The sequence below is a fragment of the Lepidochelys kempii genome, chromosome 1, assembly GCF_965140265.1.
Source record: "Lepidochelys kempii isolate rLepKem1 chromosome 1, rLepKem1.hap2, whole genome shotgun sequence".
NCBI classification, from domain to species: domain Eukaryota; kingdom Metazoa; phylum Chordata; order Testudines; family Cheloniidae; genus Lepidochelys; species Lepidochelys kempii.
The window spans coordinates 303,110,455-303,127,285 of NC_133256.1; the positions used below are offsets into that span (position 1 = coordinate 303,110,455).

Genomic DNA, 16,831 nt, shown 5'->3' on the forward strand with positions numbered 1-16,831 from the left:
AGGAATATGGACTGACCATCCACTTAAAGGTTAGCGTTGCGGCATACTCTGCATGTATTGTCCTTCAGCAGCGTGTCAGCAGGATAAATTTGTGCTACTCTAGTCCTCAGAACTCTCCATAGTTAAGCATTTCTTTTCCCTTGTGTGGTCCCATCTCCTCCCCTTTCTGTAAGCAGCTGAATAAAAGTCTCTCTTGAAATATCAACTTCTCCCTTTTTTTAGATAACTAACTCCATAAATATTTTGCCATATCTTGGATGTATTGTGTTACTGGTTAGGTGTTTCTTAGGAAAGCTTAAATTTACCTAAAGGGTAAATCTGCACATTTTTCATAGTTTGGGGTAATAGTTGTTGTTATATATGGTGACATAAATGTATGTAAAACAGCGTGGTGGGAGAGCTGTGCCACCATTAACAGGTTCCTTATCCCAAAGGACTATCAGTCTAAGGGCATAAGCTAGGGCAGTTCAAAATACTGTACTGGGTATTAAGGTGTGTGTGCACTACAAGATCTACAGAGGCAAACCTTCTACTGCACCCCTGTAGTGCAGACATTTGCTACAGCAATGGGAGAGCTTTTACCATTGCTGTAGGACATTCCTCCCCCTTCCCCCAAGAGGTGGTAGCTAGATCTTCTGTGGACCTGGTGGTGTCTATATTGGGGCTGTGGTCATCATACCTACGTTTTTCAGTGAGTGATGTAGCTAGGTTGACCTAAGTTTGGAAAAAGTGGATGTTAAATGGTTTTGGAAAAGAAGAGAGTGATGTTCTAAATGTAATGGCGACAGGCAAGAAGATGCAGAGTTGAGAGTGAGCAAAGAGAGAGATGGGTGTAGTGGAGGAGATGAGGGTAGAATTGTTTGCAGAAGGAGGGGTCTGGGGTTCCTTGTAGGTTAAGAGAAAAAGTTTGAATTTTATGTGGGATTAGAAAAGAGGCTGGGGAAGAAGGCCTAGAGTTCTGGGAAAGTAAAATCAATTGGTAGCAATATTTTAGATGGACTGAACTGCAGTGGAGAGAGAATGATATAGCAGAAGGTTGCAGTAGTCAAGATTTAAAAAAAACAACTAGTGCGTGGATTCTGTTCTTGGCAGTTGGATTGGAGATGGGAGGATGATTTTTTTTTCTCTTTATGGTATAGGAAGAAGCAGCAGGAATTGGCAAGTGCGTGGAAGTAAGGAGAGTCTAAAATGACACCATGATTGAAAGCCTGAGTAATGGGAGGGATCATCTCATCATAAATATTTTGGTGGGATTTTCAAAAGGGTTTAGCATTGGCCTAATTGTTCCCATTTAAATCAATATCAGTTTTACCATTGACTTCAGTGACAGCAGTTAGGTCAGTGCTGAATACCTCTAAAGCTCCCATCCTTTACTGCTATATGAAACTCAAATATAAAGTGCTGCCATTATGATGAAGCATGTGTGAATAACTGTTGTGAAATAATGAATACTCATTTTTTATTTCACCACTGTTTTTTTTTTTCTTAATTTTCTTAATGCAGAGCAAAGTGATCCTCCAAGAAAAAGTAGTAAAAATCATGATACTAAAGCAGATTTTCTCACTGTTCTTCAGTTGTGGGCATGAGGAGAGACGTAGCTTTTACATCACATTAGCAGTATTTGACTCGATTACATACTGCAAGTGTTATTTGTAAAAGTTTTATGCATTGGTCTTCTCGATAATTGAAGCTTGAGTAACAGAACAAGTATAATAAAGAGAACCTTGTGTGTCTAAAACATTGTTTATCATCTTAATAATAAGTACTTCAGCTAAGCATGATAATTATTCAACCAAGTATATTGTATTATTCAAGTATGTTCAAGAAATATTGTATATAAAAACCAGTCTGGGACTAGAAGTAAACAGTGTTTTGGCATATTGTTATGTTTTAAATAAGAAAATTTACATAACGCTGCCTAGTCAAATAATTAGTTTTTCATGTTTTTAATTAATTTTAAACAAAGGACACATTGTAATTTTTGTTCAAAAGTCTTGCCATCTATTTACCACTGTCCTAATGATTCAGTTTCTCTTTTTCCATAAGGATTGTTTTGTCCACCCACACAGTTGATACATGCTCCCTTTTGTAATAAGAACCTTTTAGTTTTCATATGATAAATGTTTCCATCTGTTAATTTTCCAGGTTTTTCTTTTTTACAGATGTTTCTTATCCTGCTGTGTATGTAACTAAATTCATCCGTCAGTTTTACTGATCCAGATACAGTACAATAGATTAGAATTTTAGGGACTCTGTGTAACGAGTTCACTATTTTTATCATTGCTCATTTGCATTTGTAAATTCATGTTACAAGGCAGAATTAATAAACTGAAATATCTCATCCACTCATTGTCTTATACAAACCCCTTCACACCCCTTAGCTTGCAGCCCGTTCCCCAAACCAGCTGCAGTTTTGCTACACCTTTACATGCTTGGACTCCCACATATCCCTCTTGTTACCACCCCCATCCCCCCAAAATCCCCAAACCCAAGTCTCAGAAACCAGTAATGAACACCATCATACTACCCCTGACAAGTGATCTACCCCCAACGTGCATCTTTCTCCCAGTTGATGATCATTCAGACCATAGTGTAGGCATACTTACAAGATGGGGAACTGTATTCTGGAAAGGAGTGACTCTTAAAAGGACCTGGATGTCATGATGACCATGAGTTCCCTCTACACTGCTGTGGCCAAAAGGGCTAATGCAATCCTTGGATTAATGAATGGGAGAATAGGAGTTGGGAGGTCATATTACATCTGTTTTTGGCACTACCTGAATGCTGTGTCCAGTTTTGATGTCCACACAAGGTTATGCTAATAAATTAGAGAGGGTTCAGAGGAGAAAGATTAATAGGCTGGCCCAGCCAGGAAAAAAGAAACCTTCACAAGCACTCATACGCCCATTCACATACACCCCATAACCATATATGCTGAGCCCAGTAATCTTATCCTGTCCTTGCCTGTTGCTGTGCACCCACACCTTTCAAAGGCTCTGTATGTTTTTTTCCCCACTGTTAAGCTGAAATTAAAGAAGGTGCTTAAGTTTCACTGCATTTGCTTTAACTAGTGTCTGTGGGAAAGGCTATGATGCAACAGCACTGCTTGTGGTAGTGCTCATCTCTCCCAGTCGGAGACGGGGTGTACATGCTTTCACCGATCCCAAACTACAGTGGCTTCTGCAGTTTAATACTCAAGCTATACCGGCACAGAAAACATCTTTGTTATAGTCAAAACAACATTCAAAATGATTAAGTAGATAGATTTTAGACACAAGTCTTATAGAAAGTAAAAAGTCGTCATTAAGGTATGTTTTATGTAGGAAAAAGAATGTGTGTGAGAGATGGGGGAGAGTTGCAGTCACTTGATCGTTATTTACTTGTGAGGATTTAATCTCGTTTCTGGTTTTCAAGAAGGATAGCTTTGTAATATTTAAGAAAACAAAAATCATCTCCAATAGATTCAAATTGCCATGAATAATTGATTAATAATAATTCAATTCTGAAAATTAAATAGCCTAAAATATGCCCATGTTTTACAGATAGAAAGGTCATTGCTATCCATCATTTCTCTGCTTCAATTGCCTCTTTCTCCTCTACTAAACAGCATCCTGTGTAAGCGTTCTTCTCTTCGGAAAGGGATACTTTATCCATCTCTGGGGGGATAAACTACTATGTACACTGTGGTGCCCACTATCTTAATTAAAGAAAAGGAGGTAAGGAAGGTGGTGTGATTACATTACTCTAGGAGGTTTATGATCTTCTCTATTACTCAAATTTACCCAGAGATTTTATTTTCTACAGTTAATGAATGAAAACAACTGCTCTAGGAAAAGGTCTGTTTCGGGATTTGCAATGCAGTATTTTTGTTTTTTGGTAGGTTATATTATACAATTTAAAATTAGGACATTTTTATAACTCCCATTATAGTATCTGATTTTTAGAATGATCCCTTCTGCTTGATTTCAGTCCAAAGATGAATTTTTCTTAGAAATCTTAGAATGTATTAAACCGTTTTAAAGTTATGAGAATGAAAAATCTTGTTCTGTTTAAAAAAAAAAAAGTCTTAGTGCTTGGATTAACTCAAATGGCTGTTTTCAAACTTCAGAGCTGGCAAATCCTCTGTGATGGCTTGTTACTCTGTAAGTCTAAAATGCTTTACAAATTAGATTAACAGAAATGAATGAAAATAGCATACTGATCTTAAATAGTACATCCTCATCCTTAAAGACATAATTGTGCCATGTTCCAAATGGGATAGATGCAGTGCCTGAGCAGGCACGTGACCAGAAGTGTATCTAAATAAACAGTCCAGCTTTGTTTATTTCAATGCCCAGACATTCAAATAAAGGCAAGTAGGATATGAACTTGAATGTTTGATCCCCTTTGAGCCATTTAACACATTTTCAGAGGAAGCGTGTCCAGACAACAGATACAGTAGTTGTGTCTAGGAGCACCTTTATGTGTAGCCATTTCTTGGGACACCTAAGCAATTTCTCCTTCAACCAGATCACCCTAACCTCTGACCCATCTACCAAACACCTCCTTTACTAACTTCTACTTTTCCCTCTAATGTGCTTCCTCTCTCTCAACTCTCAGATCTCCTTCAGTATGTATTGACTGGCCTAATGTCATGTGTATTTTAATTTATTCTTCCCAGCCAGTTGTTTAATTCCTTATCTGAAACTAAATCTATTATACATGATGTTTATTCAAGTGAACTATTACAGTGAAGTGGAGAAAAGAGTTTGGCACCCAAAAGGCTGATGACCTACCAAATAGTGAGATTGCTCATACAGTGATTTCAAAAGTATGCACTTTTATTTCAAACTGTTGAGCATAAGCTAATCATTTCAGCACTACATAAGGATGAATAATGTGACTTACTGTGACAGTTTGCAACCAGTAAGTACCAAAACATTAATTCTGATTATTTAACTTATTTTAAAAAGACAACAGAGGATAAGTTATATGTCTTGCACTATATTGGTTATACATCTTGTACTATATAAAGTTTTTCTGATAAGCTTGATCTTACATTGTATGCCAGTTGTTGTGGGAATTCTGATCTTGAATGAGATGTTTAAGGGCTTAGTAAGCTTGGGGCAGGTCATTGCATTATGTGGTGCTTGTATTCTAGAGTGGGCTCTTAACTGGTTCTTTCTATGGTACTTGAGTTTAGTCCTGATACAGGTGCATCAAGCCTAGAGGAGGAGAATTTAGAAGATTTTAATAAAAGTGCAGTTGCTGGAAACTGGTAAATGCAAGTGAGAAATCGTAAGCCATTACCAGCAGTACACAGACAGAATAACAATCTTGAATATTCCTAATATAATCATCACAGTTCTGAGGTAACACAACAAGTGGAGTCACATTATATTTTTCCATAATGGATACTATTCACCACTACCTCCTGATGATTGAGCTCTGATGGTTTAGATCTCTTTGCCCCACACTTTCTTCTAATTAGAAATGTGGATGAGTTCTTTCCTATTGTGAGGAAGGCTTTTGCAAAAAGGTAGGCTTTACATTGTCCCTGGAAAGGGTCCATATTGGGATCATTCTTATTTTTTACTGTAAGATATTCCAAGGTGCCTCAGCTGAGCATGCTCTGCCCCTTACTCTGGAGAATTTCACCCTGGACTCTATCAGCTGCAGTATAACCTTGAGTACATTTGTCTTGGTGGCCTTATCAGTTAAGGTCCTTGAAGGTTAGAACCAGGACTTTGAAGTTAACCAGATATCGGAAGCCAGTAGAATCAGCAAAGTGCCAGTGATATGCACTTCGTAGCCTTTTTTGCTTAAAAAGGGGCGGGCAGGATTCTGCATTCTGTATAAATTGAAAATGTCTTGGTTTTTAATCCATAACCCCAGATAGAATGAGTTGCAGTGGTTTAACTACCATGGCTAGTTTTTCATAGTGTGTAACCTCCTGGGTGACTGAATGTGGAAGAAGGTGATGGGTGTTTTTTGTTGTTGTTTTTTGGCTAATCCCACTACTTGTGTATGTAGTAGCAGTCATGATTCCAACAGGAACCTTAGATGCTGTGCTGGGTGATCATAGTGTGATGCACGTATGCTACATATACTAATGGCCAAGGTTATTTGAAACCTTTTGTTTCTGTATTACTGCATGCCTGCCTCAGCAGCACTTTACCTGGTTGCTTGGATGACCATCATAAGTTCTGCATATAGTTTGGGATTTCCAGATAAAATTAAAGATGATCGGGTTTGCCATGTTTTGAATATAAAGTAAATTTTAGCTACATTTCAGAATAGTGTCTGTTGTTGGCACCATGTCAGATAAACTGAATCCAAAACTGTTATATGCTGAATTGGTTTTAAAAATAGTTCACTATAATTGTAATTACTTCTGTTAATTGGAAAATATGTATATTTGTCTTGTGCCTTTAAAGTGAAAGACGAATAAAAGTGTGACCAAATTCAATGAGAAATGGTATGGAGCCCCAGAGTTAGTGTGGCTTCAGTCTGCCATTTTTGGTAATACTCGTTTCAATTAGCCATATTTAGCATTGCAAACAACAAATTACATTCTGTACAAAAACATGATCATACATGGTTTGTACTTTTAGAATACTTTTTGGCCCCCCCCCCCAAAAAAGTCATGAACGTGAACCATTGCAGAAATGGTTAGCCTTTCTCATTTTAATTTCTATGTATTTTTCGTGTATTTTATAGCACAAATTGGTGTAGGTTGCATGGCTGAAGAGTGTTAATGCGTCTTCCATATAATGTGTTTGTGCATGCATATATAGGTTACATACCATAGTGAATTCTCTCTATCACTTAAATCAGCCTCTGTACAGATGACTGGAAGATAGCTAAATGTAATGCCAATTTTTTTTTTTAAAAAAGGCTCCAAAGGTGATCCTAGCAATTACAGGCTGGCAAGCCAACTTCATCTACATGTCTAATAATTCTGTTCTTTACTACAGTTTCAACCAATTTGCCTGGTAGTGAACATGATATGTTGGACTAGAGTCAACACAGCCTTTGTAAAAGGAAATAATGCCTCACCAAGCTATTAGAATTCTTTGGGGGGACTCAGCAAGCACATAGACAATGGTAATCCAGTTTTATACTGTACTTGGACTTTCAGAAAGCGTCTGACAAAGTCTCTTAAACAGGGTAAGCGGTCGTGGGATAAGAATGATCATGGATTAGTAAATGGCTAAAACGTAGAAAACAAAGACTATAAATAAATGGTCATTTTTTAGAATGGAGACGGAGAAATTGTGGGGCCTCCCAGGAACCTGTATTGGGACCAGTGCTGTTCAGCATACTCATAAATGATCTGGAAAAGGGGATAAATAGTGAGGTGGCAGAGATTGCCGTTGAGACAAAATTACTCATAAATCCAAAGCTGATTGCGAAGAGCAACAAAAGGATCTCAGAAAACTGGGTGACTGGGCAACAAAATGGCAGATGAAAGTAAGTGTTGATGAATGCAAAGTAATGCACACTGGAAAACATAAACCCAATTATACATACAAAACGATGGGATCTAAACTAGCTCTTATTCAAGAAAGAGATCTTGGTGTCATTGTGGATAGTTCTCTGAAAATATCAGCTTTTTTGGCTCTTGCTTTACATTGAGCAAACAGTGCTAGGAACTATTAGGTACGAAATCGATATTTTCTGTCTTATTATATGTCACTATGTAAATCCGAGGTATGCCCATACCTTTAATACTGCATGCAGTTCTGGTTGCCCCATCTCAAAAAAGATATATTTGAATTGGAAAAGGTACAGTGAAAGGCAATAAATGTTGTTAGTGTTATGGAACAGCTTCCATGTGAGGAGAGATTAAAAAGAGTGGGACTGCTGAGCTCAGAAAAGACTCAACTAAAGGGTGATATGATAGAGGTCTATATAATCATGATGGCATGGAGAAAGTAGATAGGAAAGTGTTATTTACCCCTTCATATAACACAGGAACCAGGGGTTACCCAATGAAATTCATAGGCATCAGGCTTAAAACATATATAAGGAAGTACTGCTTCATACAATGCACAGTCAACCTGTGGAACTCATTGCCAGGGGATTTTGCAAAGGCCAAAAGTATAACTGGGTTCCAAAAAAATTAGATTAGTTCCTGGAGAGTAGGTCTCCCCAAGCACTATTAGCCAAAATGGTCAAGGACATAATCCCTAAACCTCTGACTACCAGAAGGTATGACTGGATGACAGGAGATGGATCACTCGATAATTGCCCTATTCTATTCATTCCTCTGAAGCATATCACACCATCTGCTAGACAGCATACTGGGCTAAATGGACCATTGTTCTGACCCAGTATGCCCCTTCTTATGTTCTTAAAATGAGAGAGCCAGAATAGTAGTTTACCTCCTAGTCTTTTATAAACACTTTGTGGTTTTGACCTGTCCTGACTGACAAACTAGCAATCGTCTAAGGGAACTTAGGTACCCAATTCCCACTGCAAGTTAATGAGTGATTATGTGAATCTGAATTCTAACAGTCCAGAGGATAGAAGGATTTCTAAACATTATTAATTTATTTTGCATTCCAGTAGTCCCCGCAGTGTGTGAGGCACTGCCTACTAATAATATTGGTCACCCCAGTTTCGAGGGTGATATCAACAATCACAGTGTATACTAATGGGGCTTTGCATGGCTCAGTAAACTAATTTGGAGAGAACATCATTTCCCGGACTGACCACAGAGCCATTTGCTTGCCAGAGTTAATTGAGTTGCATGTTGTTTCCATGCCTGGCTCTGTGCTTCCAGCTGCACAGCGTGGTTCTCCTCAAAGTTGTGGATACTCACACTTAGTGTGGTGCCATCTGATGTGGTCAGATGCCAGTTTATTAAAGATCGAATCAGAAATATTCATCTTGTGCAGATTTTGTCTGAGTATCTTTGAAGTGTTTTATCTGCTCTTCATAGTTACGGTTGCTGGAGCATAATTCAGAATATAGAATTTGTTTTGCTAGACAATTCTCAGGCATACAAATTACAATGCTAGTTCATCTCAGTTGGGTGCAAATCAAATGAGCCTCAATACCAACCAATCTTTTGCCAAGACTTCTGTGTTGGACAGCTGGTCCTACCATTTGATGCCCAGCAGTCGTCATAAGTGTTGCAAATGGAAACTGTCAAGGTTTTTAATGTGCCATTAATAATAGATCCATGTTTCACCCCATAGAGCAATGTCATTAGGACAACAACATTATACACTTAGATTTTGTCTGTTTTACAGAGATTCCATGTTGCTTTCTGATTCAGTGATAAAGGAAACCATATTGCGGCACTGGCTTTCTTTATTTGCATATCCACTTTTTGATTGATTGTCATATCATTGTTTAACATGCTGCTGAGATTACTAAATTGTCTGACGTCTTGGAGCATGGTACCTTCCAGGCTTACATGTAGATCTCGATAAAGTCATTGTGGGGCAGGCTAGTACATAGTTTTTATTTGAATGACGGTAAGTCCAAAGTTCTGAGCTGCCACAGCAAAGCAGTTTGTAAGGTTTTGTAGTGCTGCTTCAGAACGTGCTAGGAAGGCACAATCATTGGGGTAGAGTAGTTCCTGGATCAATGCTTCAATCACCTTGGTATTCACATGTAGGGGATAGAGATTAAAGAGCTTGCCAGTGTGAAAGTGGATAAAGACTCCATTTGAAGAGTCTTGGAGGATTCCTCTAGTATTACAGTGAAGAATAAACCAAACATCCTTGCTTTGCCCCATTTGTGATTGGAAATGGGTTTGTTAGATCACCATCAACATTAACTCTTCCAGATGTGGTTTGTGGAATAGCCAAATGATCATAAAATTTTATGATCTGGACGTCCAAATTTAGAGACCAGTTGCCAGAAGTCAGTGTATTTGACCATGTTAAAAGCTTTGGTTAGATCAAGAAACACAATGTACAAAGGTTGATGCTGTTTGCAACATTTTTCCTGAAATTGTCGGATGATGCAAATCAAGTCAACAGTACTCTACTGAGCATGAAAGCTGCACTGTGTCTCAGATAGAATTTTATCGATAATTTGGTCCAGGAGCTAGTTAAAGAGGATCCATGCAAGAATGGAGAGCAAGGAGATACCATGGTAGTTATCACAGTTGCTCTTTAAGCCTTTGTGCTTATAGATATGACAATGTTGGCATTTTTCAGTTGTCATGGTATGATTTCTTGAGGCCAGATATGTGAGAAGAATTCAAAAAGCTTGTCAGTGTGAACATTTCTTTCATGTTTGAAAACTTCAGCTGGAATGGCATTAGGACCAGATTTGCTATTTTTCATTGCTTGGATAGCCTTCAGCACCTCAGCTCATGGGGTGGACTGGCAAATGCATTAGATGCAGATAGTTTGGGAACATTATCCAGTGACACGTCAGAGACAGTAAATAAATAATTAATTCACGAAAGCATTCACGCTGCCGTTGGTGGATGGCAGTGGGTTCAGTGACAAGAAATTCACCATCAGCACTTGTTAGTGGTATCAAGGGAGATTGAGTAGGGCTATATACAGCTTTGATTGCAAGCTCACACTGCAAGTCAATGCGTGATTATGTGAATCTATGTATTCTAACTGTTCAGAGGAAAGAAGGTCTCTGAATATTATTTATTTTGTATTCTGGTAGTATCCGCAGTGTCTGAGGTAGTGACTATGCATACAGGAAGACAAGGTGCCTACCCTGAAGAGCTTGCAATCTATGAAGATTGGTCCTCTGGTCTTCTAGGAAAGTCTGTGGGTGCCTAGGTCCTCTTTGTGTCTTTGACTACTTGATTATTAATGCTCAGGTTCATTAAGGCTGTATTGATGTGGTGTGTTTTTTTGTGATTTCCAATTAAGATCCAGGTTGTATTATGTGTGTTTGAGATTATATAAAACTAAATTTAGAAACAACCCACTTAGAGTAGCAAAATATGAGGTGTAGCACAATGTTGATCACTATTTGTGTGGGTATATGTAGGCAAGGGAGAGCAGACTGTTGCATCTTCAGATATCAACAGGACTTGAAATATCTATTTGTCTGAGAACATAGACAACTAATCGATTTGCTTGTAAAAGTCTGATGGTAACTGTAGTCATCTGCAGTGCAAGTAATACATTTAAAATAAAATCTGACTGTCATTAGAGGTACACTGTTGGATCAAATTTAGCTCAAACTTTAGCCTATGTAAAAAAATTTTTAAAGGCCAAGTCCCATAAAAATGCTTGCATAAAATAGTAAAATTTAATGAATTAAAAAACAACAAAAACAAATTACCATTCCTCTCGAGTTTTTGGAACCCAGGCATTGCAGCAGTGTGCTAATACATGAGAAGTCAAATGTAAAATTGATAGGAAACAGCCTATAAGCAAAAGGAAAGCTGACTATTCCATTTTAATTTTCTAAGGTAACTGAACTGCAAAAAGTATAGAACATAAATTGTGAAAAGTGAATTCGAGATTAAAAGCTCTCTCAGGTTTAATAAGTGAATTTGATTCAGAAAAATATTAGTAGGGAATTTAGTTTTAAAGAATAATTCTTAATCTGATACAAATTTTGAAGAGAGATACTATCAATATAATTACTAAAAAAAGAAGTTATTTTCACTTTCAGGAAAATATAGCCTGTTCTTGGTGTTAAGACTATAATGCGATTTAAAAAAATTAAAAAGCTATAATATTTGAATAGGACTTTAACTCTAGCCTGCCTGTTGACCAACACTGGGACTACTTTTAACTCAGAATGTGCATTGCTACAACAGAAAAATTTGAGCTGCTCCCCCTGACTGGTACATGTTACTCAACTTGCAAATATGTTTATATATGGCATTCCACATAAGCCGCTAAATTGCTCTCTGGGAGGACTGTATGTGGCAATATTCCGTTGGTTGCTTGATAATGGATACTATAGGTCAGGTTGCAAAACAGTCTGAACTATACTTTCTTGTTATCCCTTACTAGTTGCTGTTTGATTTTAAAAATGTCTGTGCTTGGTCCCTGTGAAAGGGTGTGTGTATATATGGGGGTGTCTCTTGAGTGGGTGGGGATGTTAATTTTTTGGGATGTTAATTAGTAAATCACTGAACAGATTTTACTCATCACTTTTTCACAAAAGTTACTCAAATTGGTTGATCTTTGAAACTTTCATTCGTATGTTTATGACTAAGTTTGGTAGGAGATAGGAATTGTCTGGATGACAGTTTTGATAAGTGACTGTAAAATCACTTCTCAGTCTCGGTTAACATCATAACGGACTTTAAATATTGAAGCTATATCTAAAAGATTTTCTGGAACCTAATGATCTTTACCCAATTTGTAGCATACAATGTATATTTTCTCTGCCCGGATTTTGTTGGGATAAGTTTCATAATGTAGTTGTATATGTCTCTGAAAAATCCTTGACATAGCCCACTAAAAATCCCTCTTTCCCCACTTCATTGGGAACAAGAGAAAATAATGTGTGTGGGGAAAAAATTACAGATCCTACCAAAATTTTTACTGCATTCTGTCACCGGTAAGTTCTAATCAATAAATTCCATGTCTTACCAGCTGAACTATATTAAATAGCTGTAGGTCAATCATGACTTGTCATTAAATACATTTTAAACCCAGAATGTGATTCGTGAAAATATTGTAAATATATAATTCAGACTACAGTACATTAATGAACAATGTTCATTTTGCTTGAATTTCCAAAGAAAGTGGTTAGTGATAGTAGAGGATTTGGGGCCAGTCTGCCATGGATTGAGGGTCTGAATGGTAACACTGAGTGTCCTGTAGAAGTTTCATTATGTATTAGGTATACTGGGTGGTAATGACAGGTGCAGATTTAAGACTTTGAGTGACTCTAAAGTAGACTTCCATATTTCCAGTTTTATATAGTTTCACTATTTAGCATTTCCTGGCTTTTTGGTGTGTAAGTACAGTGTTCTTATAAAATATCATTTGCCCCCCTTCAAAAGTCCATAATACAATTGGTAAATTCTTCAGTGGAGGTTATCACTGCATCTTTATATCCCTAAGTATGTCTTAAGAAAGATTTTTGTCTGGGAAAGGTCTTTGCAAAAGATCTTTACACTAACTCCTTTGCAATGCCTCAAGCAATATGCACCCATAATCTGAAAAAGTTATCAGGTCCTCAGTGTATTTCTTATATATACAGTGGCAGTCTTAATTATAGCCAGATTTAGTAAGGTGTGTCGTACTGGAACAAGACTTGGAAGTGTGAAACTAATGTGAATTTTCACCTTAGAAAGATTACAGTTATTGGAAACAAAGGAGATGCGAAAAAGATGATAAAATATTTTTAACATCCTTTATTTATTTAAAGTTGTTTGAATAATTAAAATAGAAATAATCAAATTCTCCCATCCCTACTTTGCTTTGTCTTGCCTTTCAGTCCCTTTTAATCTGCCTACAATTTCCTCCTTCCCTGCTAATCTTCTGGTTCTTATCTGCCAGGCAGGAATGCTGCTAGTGCGGCTTCCGCAGACTTGAGTTGCCCAGCATTGCAGTTTATTTAATTACAGCCCTTATTATTGGTGCTCTGGTCTCTGATCCTCTGATAGATGGTCATAGAACAGATCAGACATGTTGAAAAGGTGATCAGTTGCTTGCGCAGCCCTTCTCTGCCTCATAAAGTGCTGACCAGGAGTCAGAAACTAAAATCTTGGTAATATAAAAACAACATTTGAATGTTTTGATTATACAGATAATTTTCTTTAAAAAGCATTTATGCAAATTTTGGAAGAAATAGGAGATAGGATATGGAGCATAAACAAGGTAGATGTAGAATAATGGTTACCTTAGTTGCATGGCAGGTGGAGGGGAGCAAGAGTTCTCTCCATAACCACAATCCTTCTAGTTGCTATATGCTCAATCCCAGCCTTCCTCTACTTCCCACAGTTCACTTTGGGTCCTCCTGCATTTTGAAACTGAAATAATACTTTACACCAATCACATTGCTTTAAAATTGTTATTAAGTTTATTTATTTATTTTTGGTAATATTCTGCCATTTAAAAATTAATCACATGCATTTGTCATATGAAGAAATGGTATAGAAGCTATGCTACCAAATAGCTGCTGATTTTGTAAATACAAAATAATTTATTTTATAAAAATACTTTAACTCGCTGCTTCTGTTTAATCCTTTTCTACGAGTGCATTCTTCTTGCTCCCCTTTTGTCTCACTGGCAACTCAGCCTTCTGTGTGCACATGTGAAAATACACATATGATAATTTAAAATCACATATAGACACACACACTGTACACACAATCATCTTTCTTAGTAGTTTCTATTTCCTTTATAAGTCATGGTGTCAGCACTGTTACAATTACTGCATCCAGACTGTCGTCTTTCCCCTCATTTGTTAGCTTTTTTTTTCCCCTTCACTTTTTCTGAACACTTTTTTTTTTTTGCTTCCTCCCTACTATCTCCCACTGCTTTCTCTCCCTTGATCACTGGAAAGTGTTTGTGCCTCTCTTCTGCATCCTCTTCTCTACTTTTGAGAGTTTGAAAGTCTTTCTTTTTTGAAAGTTTCACTTTTTCACTGCTTGCGTGCAAAGGTATGCCGTGATGGGCAAGGAGTGGAGAAAGAGTGACTGGCATTTTTTTAAAAACAAATTGTACAACGTAAAGGCTGTATTGATCCACTTTGGCCTACATGGTATTTTATATCAAAATCTGCTTGGAAGTCTTGTGCTGCTCAACATTTTTATTATAACTGTTTAGACTACTGAGGATTAGAGAACAGTGCATTAACAATTTTATGAAAAAGGTCACCATGCATTCATAGAGTTCTTTTTTCTGGATGTCTCAGCTCCTAGAGTTAGCGTTGCCAACTTTCTAATTGTAGAAAACTGAACACCCTTGCCCTGCCCCCTGCACTGCCCCTTCTCTGAGGCCTGGCCCCCTGCTCACTCCATCCCCCCTCCCTCCATCGCTCGCTCGCTCTCCCCTATCCTCACTCACTCGCTCATTTTCACCAGGTTAGGGTGCGGGGGGTGTGGGCTCTGGGGCGGGGCTGGGAATGAGGGACTTGGCGTACAGGAGGCGTTTCCTGGCTGGAAGGCGGGGCCAAGGAGTTTGGAGTGTGGGAGGGGCTCAGAGATGGGGGTTGGGGCATGGGGGCGGGTTGGGATGCGGGCTCTGGGCAGCGCTGACTTCAGGCAGCTCCCAGGAAGTGGCAACCTGTCCCTCTGGCTCCTAGGTGGAGAGGCAGCCAGGGGGCTCCGTGCGTTGTCCCCGCCTGCAGGTGCCACCCCCACAGCTCGCATTGGCCCCACTTCGTGGAGCCGGTGCTTGGGGTGGTACCTGTGGGCACAGAGTCCCCCTGGCTTCCCTTCCACCTAGGAGCCTGAGGGACATGCCAGCCACTTCCCGGGAGCAGTGTGGAGCCGGGCATTCAGCCTGCCTAACCACTTGTGGCTAACTGGGCTTTTAGTGGTCCGGTCAGCTGTGCTGACTGGAGCTGTCAGGGTCCCTTTTCAACTGGGCATTCTGGTGGAAAACTAGACACCTGGTAATCTTACCTAGAGTCAAGTGATTGATTATGTGAGAATTTCAACTTTCATTAAAAAAAAAAAGTTTCTAGTCCTCCATGGTTGCTGAGAAAACTAGAAAACATGAACCCTAAAGGCTCAAAACCCAGACAATAAGGGGAAAAAACCTACTTTTTAAATCCAGTGTTTTTTAAGCCAGTCTCGTAATTTTGGGGGGATGGGACTGACTCATATTTTTTTATGCTTGGGGTTTGCAATACTGCATAGTATAGCAAATGGCAACAGTTCTTGGTCTACAGAAAAGTCACAGTTGAAAATAGACAGTATAACACTGACTAAATACTGGGTGGAGGCCTGGAATCCAGAAAAGTGTTGGAAAATTTAAAACAGCAGGAGCAGAACGCAAGCCTTGAGGAACTTGGACGCAAAAGATTTTGGTAATTATTTCTAGGGAGATGTTCTAGTACTAAGATAATTCATTCTGTTTATAATCAGGCCCTGTGCATGCCACAACGTAGTGGGACCAAATATTGTGGCAATAGCTCAGAAATTCTGCAGCAGCATTACTTTATTCTCTTGCTATAAAATATCCTTCATTCCCATCCCCTCAATCCCCATGAAAATATGTCCTGTGGTGGTTTATAGTTTAAATTATTCATTGATGTAAATTCTGTTTATGATGATGATTTTCAAGAAAGGGTGATTCGTTATGGTCTCCAGGCAGTTGGCTCCACTCCCCAGGGATTGGCTCCCATTATGGTCTCCAGGCAGCCCAGTTTAGAACTTCCTTGTCCTCATGTGTGCCAGGGTAGGAAGGAAATGGTAGCTGACTTCAACTGCTTACTTCCCCAGCTCTCAAGCCTCAACGCTGCACTGTTCTCCTAAATTGCCAGCCGCCATTTGTGTCTCCCTCTCCCTGGCTGGTAGCTGGACTCCAGTTGTTGCTCCCCAAGCCTCTTCTGCCTACTCGTGTGGTTCAGTGCAGGGAGTGTGCATTATAATCCTATTCACTTCTTCTATGGGGAAAACTGCAGAGCAAGAGGCAGTTTAGGTAGGTTATGGCATAAGAGAGAGGCAGAAAACAAAATGTCAAGTGTCTGGCTTCAGAAAAATTAATTCTGTGTCATCTTGGGAAAATGCCAAATTATGCAGCTACAGAATTGTGAAGTCCAGGAGGCCCTGAGTGAGGTGAATGGTGAATCATACCTTTGATAGCTATAGATTCAGGCTCTCTGCAGATTCAGGTGGTGACATTGCATCTGTTTACACTTGATTCATATTTTTGATGTTTTCTCCGCAAACATAAGGACTAGAAAATCAGTCCTTTTGTTAAAAAAACAAAAGGTGAAA

General features: G+C 38.7%; 1 protein-coding gene across 4 annotated transcripts in view; it reads left to right on the forward strand.

The window, feature by feature from the left end:
• Positions 1-16,831, forward strand: part of MDFIC (MyoD family inhibitor domain containing) — a 75,588-nt gene that overhangs the window by 13,351 nt on the left and 45,406 nt on the right. The gene's annotated exons all lie outside the window — the stretch shown is intronic.